The sequence below is a fragment of the Caretta caretta genome, chromosome 6 (genome assembly GCF_965140235.1).
Source record: "Caretta caretta isolate rCarCar2 chromosome 6, rCarCar1.hap1, whole genome shotgun sequence".
Classification (NCBI taxonomy): domain Eukaryota; kingdom Metazoa; phylum Chordata; order Testudines; family Cheloniidae; genus Caretta; species Caretta caretta.
The window spans coordinates 108,836,282-108,843,183 of NC_134211.1; the positions used below are offsets into that span (position 1 = coordinate 108,836,282).

The following is a 6,902-nucleotide window of genomic DNA, read 5'->3' on the forward strand; positions in this document are numbered from 1 at the left end:
GCAAAGGCCATGGAGAAGACCATGGAGGGGGGCATGCTGCTTTAAATGTGTTTAATTCCTGTTTGTATATCTATTTGGGTGTAGTGGGGAACATGCCACAAGTTTCCATTGCTTCCTGGACCCATTGATCCCACCCAGAATTTTCATAAGTCCTTGTCTCCAGAGAGCATGTGATGAGCCAAGCAGCAGTTGAGCATGTTCAGAAGTGGGGTTTGTGTGTGTGTGTGTGTGAGAGAGAACTGGTATGTCACTTCTAATTTACCTGTCCTGAAGAAAATGGAGGGTAGGACAGGAGGCTATGTACAATAACTGCTAATACCCCAGAATTAATTTTATGCCAACAAAAGGAATAACAACAGTTCCAAGCTGGGGATGGAAACTGCAACACACTTGAGCCTGTCTCCTACAGCGAGGAGATTAAAATATATTATAATTGGCACTGTGGATAAATTTTAATAATGAATACAAATAGAATGTGTCTTCTGGCACCATGCAATGCAGCTGCCTTACAGTGAAACCACTCAGCTAACATCTCTCATAAAACAATAAATAGCTAGAAAGGCTGACACCCATCTCAAGGCTCTACCAAAGGTTTTTTCAAAATCTTGAGCCCTAATTAACAATAACACACAATTCTCAAGCCCATCTGAGGTCAGAAGGCTGGGTGTTCTTCTGAAGCAAAACTCTGTGTTCCCAAGTAAAACCTCATGATAATTCATGCTTTCCTTTAAGCTCCAGCTCCTGCAGTCATGCTGACTATGTGAGAATCTCTACTTTCTACTTTTTTAAATGAAAGTTTCTAGCCCTCTTAATCGCAGAGAAAAGCATGGAAATGTGTCCTACATGCATCTGAAAGACACAGAAATCATGAGGCAAATAAAAATGCCAGTGTTTTTCTTATTTTTAAAAGTCTCACAATGTTTTGGAAGAATGATCATTTTTGACCAACCTGGGTTGGTGATACCATGTTATTTGCCTACAAGACTCCCAGGTGTAGAAAGGCAGTTTCTTCTGACTGAAAAGGAATGGCAATACGAATAACAGAAATGCAATGCCTATATGCCACCTGAGATTGTAATACCTTCTCTTGGCTGCCTTATCACACTGAAATTGCATGTCCTGAGTCTAATTTATGTTGAACTATCAGCAGCTGAGAGAACCCCTGTGGCACAGCTGTCGGAGTTCTGCCCATTTGTGTGCTATCATAGGGTTAACTCAAACTCTGTCAAAATTTCTCTTATCCCAAGAATTCACTACAGACCCTAATTTTCTGATCCCAGGATGCTTGTTCTTGTTTCCAGAGGAAATAGGTATTGTTCACCAAAGTCCTATGCCGGTGGTTTTGTTCCTCCTCTTCACATGTATTCATTATCTCTCTGTGCATAATCCTCCAAAGATTTTCCATCTCTATTATACAATAAATAAGGAAATGGCTGCTCTAGTTCCATTCTTCAGCATATTCTGAAAAAAGGTGCTCAAAAGCATGTCTGCATATAAATGAGTTGACCTGATGTTGTGTGTATCTTAAAAAGGTTTTGTTATGAACAATCTGAAAATAACCCAGAGAAATACATGTACCTCTTTCCTATTGGTCTTGCAGTAGGTTAGGGGGCTGGCTGGAATCAGAAGAAAGTATTTGGATATTTTCCCTATGACAAACGAGTTATTTGAATAGTTGACTTATACAGGTAATATATTTTCCCATACATAAAATGTTGTGTTGCTGAAGGATGGTGGAAGAAAATGTTGTGTTAAAAGTGTAATTGGACATTACTAGCAGAGATGCAGCATGTTGTATGCTTATGTAGTTACAGTGAATTTCTACACTGCACATATTGCTCATTCACTGTTGGTGGATCACGTGCTATGTTAATGGAACCTAAGCAGCTAGTAAAGCAGCTACTAAGTGAAGAAGTATGTGTATGTTACAGCAATCGTATGTAGAGACCCTTGGGCTATCCGCTGCAAGGACCTCCTTTCTTAACTTCCCCCTACAACGGTTGTGACTTAAACAGTAAAAACTGCTCCTTTTCCCTTTATCTTTCCTGACCCCGCTCACTTCATCCGGTCCTGATGAACATGTCTGGTGAACTGTACAAATACTCTTGAGAAAGGCAGGCTACCATACGTGCCATTTGTTTTGGCAAGTGGAATAGGATTTATGCTGTCTCGCATACAAATAAGTTCTTTGATACATGAAAGCTAATGTTAAGATTTAGCAACAATTGACTAATATCTTGTATAATTCAACAATCATCCACTATAAACATTCTCCTTCAATATTTAGTACAAATCACTAAGTATTGCTTAATATGTATGCATCAGCTTTAGTATTATTTGGGTAGAATGCCAGAATGACTTTTTTCCCTTTTGCAGATAAAAAAATCACTTTCCTAATTTCATACTTGATGGCCAGCAGCATATTCTTGATGCACGTTCCATTTATCATGAGAGCAAATAGGCTTGTTCCATGATGTGCATTATGCAAATGAAAGGTGAATTCTTTTTTTCCCCAAAAAACCTATTATGACAGTCAAGTATAAATCATTCAATTAGCTTTCTAGCATTGCAGCTCTGGGCAGCTGCACCCAGGTAATTTGCCATCTTGCCCCATAATATATTAAATGTTTCCTTTTTTAAAGGCAGTAATGTCTGCCAAATTAAACAACAGGATACATTAAATCACATTAAAACAGGAAATTCAGATATCAGATTGCAGCACGATGGGTCTTGTGCTGAAGAGTTTGGCTGCCTGTTATACATTTTAAATGAAGAAATAGGCATGCTGTACATTAAAGGAAAAGACTTACTTGAGAAGGATTCTGCAGCTTCTGGTCTGCTAGTCCACAGACTGAAATGATGAAGCCAGATTTAGAAGTAGCTTATTAAGTGCATGCTGCTTCAACAGTTGCAGCTTTTTTCTTAAACTGAAAGACAGGATCACTTTGTTTTAAGGAAACCAGCTGAGAATGAATTCCTGTGAGTGCTGCAGAGCCAAATCAGCACGGTATGCATCCGATGAAGTGAGCTGTAGCTCACGAAAGCTCATGCTCAAATAAATTGGTTAGTCTCTAAGGTGCCACAAGTACTCCTTTTCTTTTTGCAAAGCACTTAAGTCATTCACAATTTGCTGGTTGGGGCTTTCCTATGTTGTCACAAACTTTAATGGCATCAAGCAGGGTCACAGCATACCACCAATGAAAGAAATCACTAGTTAATCACATACAAGCGAGACTGACACTGAGTCAATGCTATATATGACTTTAATTGGATAATTGTATAAAGTTTAATCTTTCAGTCCTTACATAGTCAAAATACCCATTGACTAAGTGTTGAGATCTTGGTTCTTAGTGGAAGTGGTTCTGGCTGGGCACTTGGATACTTATCCAGATCAGACCTTGAGCAAACAATACAGGAACTGCCCTATCAAGATTATATTACTGTATACAGCATGTGGAACACAATTAAGAAACACAGCATCCTGCTGCATCTTTAATCTTCAGGGGTGAAATTTTTCAATGGCCTCAATCCAGCCTCTGTTGTACATGCATAAATCATTTGTACACACAACTTTGCAGTTCATATGCAAACCCAACTGTGCTTTAATTGTGTCCACAACATAACATTTGCCTGTGTAATTTGTTAACCACACATAAGTACACAAAAACGGACATCACACTCCAGTGACTTGGGCTTCAGAGGGAGCGAAAGAACAACAGATTTATTGAGTGATTCATACCCTGTCATCCAGTTCCAGCTTCTAGCAGTCAGAGGTTTAGGGACACCTAGAGCATGGGGTTGTGTCCCCGACCATCTTGGCTAATAGCCATTGATGGACCTATCCTCCATGAACCTATCTAATTCTTTTGTTTGTTTTGAACCCAGTTATAATTTTGGCCTTCACATCATCCCTTGACAACGAGTTCCATAGGTTGACTCTGTGATATGTAAAGGAGTACTTCCTTATGTTTGTTTTAAACCCTCTGCCTATTAATTTCATTGGGTGACCCATGATTCTTATGTTACGGGCTAAATAACACTTCTCTACACCATTCATGATTTTATAGACTTCTATCATATCCCCACTCAGTCATCTCTTTTCTAATCTGAATAGTTCTGTTTTTTTAAATGTCTCCTTATATGGAAGCTGTTCCATGCTCCTAATCATTTGGTTGTCCTTCTCTGTAACTTTTCCAATTCTAGTAGATCTTTTCTGAAACAAGCAGTACTCAAGGTGTGGGCATACTGTAGATTTATATAGTATGATATAGTAGATTTATATCATGTTTTCTGTCTGATCAGCTATCCCTTTTCTAACAGTTCCTAACATTCTGTTAGCTTTTGTTGATTGGTGCTGCACATTTAGCAGGTGTTTTCAGAGAACTATCCACAATGTCTCCAAGATCTCTTCCTTGAGTGGTAACAGCTAATTTAGGCCCCATCATTTTGAATATTTTACAATGCGCATTACTTTGAACTTATCAACAACTGAATTTCTTCTGCCATTTTCTTGCCCAGTCACCAGTTTAGTGAGATCCCTTTGAAACTCTTCACAGTCAGCTTTGGACTTAACTATCTTGAGTAATTTTGTATCATCTGCAAACTTTGCTAACTCACTGTTCATCCCTTTTTCTACATCATTTATGAACATGTTGAACAGCACAGGTCCCAATACAGATCCTTGGGCGACTCTGCTATTTACCCCTCTCCATTGTGAGAACTGACCATTTATTCCTACCCTTTGTTTTCTATCTTTTAACCAGTCAGTGATCCATAAAAGGACCTTCACTCTTTCTTACGATTGCTTACGTTGCTTAAGAGCCTTTGGTGTGGGACCTTATCAAAGGCTTTCTGAAAGTACAAATACACTATATCCACTGGATCACCCTGGTCCACATGTCTGCTGACCCCCTCAAAGAATTCTAATAGATCGCTGAGGCATGATTTCCCTTTACAAATGCTGTGTTGATTCTTCCCCAACATATTATGTTCTTCTATGTGTCTGGTCATTCTGTTCTTTACTATAGTTTCAATCAATTTACCTGGTACTGAAGTTAGGCTTACCAACCTGTAATTGCCAGGATTGCCTCTTGAGACTTTTTAAAAAAATTGGTGTGTACATTAGCTACCCTCCAGTCGTCTGGTCCAGAAACTGATTTAAGTGATAGGTTACATACCACAGTTAGTAGCTCTGCAATTTCCTACGTGAGTTCCTTCAGAACACTTGGGTGAATACCATCTGTACCTGGTGACTTATTACTGTTTAATTTATCAATTTGTTCCAAAACCACCTCTACTGACACCTCAATCAGGGACAGTTCCTCAGACCTGTCACCTTAAAAACTGATCAGGTGTGGGGATCTCCAATATCTGCTGGAGTGAAGATCGATGCAAAGAATTCATTTAACTTCTCTGCAATGGTCTTGTCTTCCTTGAGTGGTCTTTTAGCGTCTTGACCCCACTGATTTGTTTGCCAGGCTTCCTGCTTCTGATGTACTTTAAAAATTGCTATTAGGTTTTGTGTGTTTTGCTAGCTGCTTTTTGGCCTGCCTAATTATACTTTCATACTTGACTTGCTAGACTTTATTCTTTCTAGTTTCCTCACTAGGATTTGACTTCCGATATTTAAAGAGTGCCTTTGTGCCTCTTACACCTCTTTTACTCTGTTTAGCCATGGTAGCACTTCCCCTCCCCCCTTCACATTTGGAGTACACATTTAGTTTCAGACTCTATTATGGTGTTTTAACTTGTTTCCACGCAGCTTGCAGGCATTCACTTGTGTGACTGTTCCTTTTAATTTCCATTTAACTCCACAGTAGCTCTGATTAAAGAAGCATCTCATGTAGACCTCAGTTGGACCTGGGCTGGGGAGACCCCTCCTGTAAAATGGCCTCAGTCAGTGGGCAGTGCCTCTCCATGCACAAACTCAGGAGCTGAGGCCAGAACAAAGAATTTGTTTCTGAGGGCATCTGATGAGAGTAAAGGGCACTGTCTCAAACTCAAGGACAGATCTTCTAAACTGCTCAGAGATTAAAAGATCCCTCCCTGATTCCACCCAAGTCAGATGAGTCCTCATGTGTTGTGCCTACAGGCTTAGGTCCTCTCAAACCTCCTGAACATGAAGGTATGATGCAACTAAGTAAGGATCTGTCAGTACTGAATTCAGTTCCAACTCATAAGCCCAAGGATCGGCACCTGCTGATACCATCTAGAGTTCCAGGCTAGACTCTGCTCTGGACCAGTCTGCCCCCCCAACGATTCACCATCCATGATAACCAGGGATGCATCAGATATGTTGGTCCAAACTACCTGGATGCACTGAAACCTACACCTCTGGAGACTCTTTGCCCTACCTTACCCACAATCTCCTTTTCTTTTGGGTCCAACCTTGCTTGGGGACATTGCGACACCAGAAGAAGAAACCAACTTGAGGAGACGGGAATGTTCCCCTGTCCCATCCTGCCGGATCATTCATTGACTGAGACTGACAGTTCCAAAAGGGGTATCCTCCTCCTTGCTAGATGAGGCAATTGCCCATCTTTGCTATCCCCATCTGATGACCACAGACAGTACCAAGAGCTCCTGCAGAGGCTGAAGACTGAGTTTCAGATCCAACTTAAGGAGGTCCTGGATACTCAGCATCGACTACTGGATATTCTACAACCTTCTGGTACTAGAAGAGTGGTCCTTCCAGTGAACAAGGCCGTTATGCAACCAGCCAGGGTAGTTTAGCATACTCCTGCATCCACACCCCCAGAAAGGTCTTAGAGATGTTATTTTGTACAAGCCAAGGGAATGGAGCCCCTGTTTATACACCCATCACCCAACTTCCTGGTGGTCCAAGCAGTCACGGAGAGGTCTAGCTACAACATGCCAAGTTAACACCCATGGATGACAGTGCT

At 40.7% G+C, this 6,902-nt stretch overlaps 1 protein-coding gene across 5 annotated transcripts in view; it reads right to left on the reverse strand.

The window, feature by feature from the left end:
* Positions 1 to 3,055, reverse strand: part of BEGAIN (brain enriched guanylate kinase associated) — a 260,116-nt gene extending 257,061 nt beyond the window's left edge. For all 5 annotated transcript variants that reach the window (XM_048855775.2, XM_048855769.2, XM_048855776.2 and 2 more), the window contains exon 1: positions 2,811 to 3,055. The gene's annotated coding sequence lies outside the window, so the exon portion shown is untranslated. The remainder of the gene's footprint in view (positions 1 to 2,810) is intronic.
* Between the last annotated feature and the right edge of the window lie 3,847 nt (positions 3,056 to 6,902).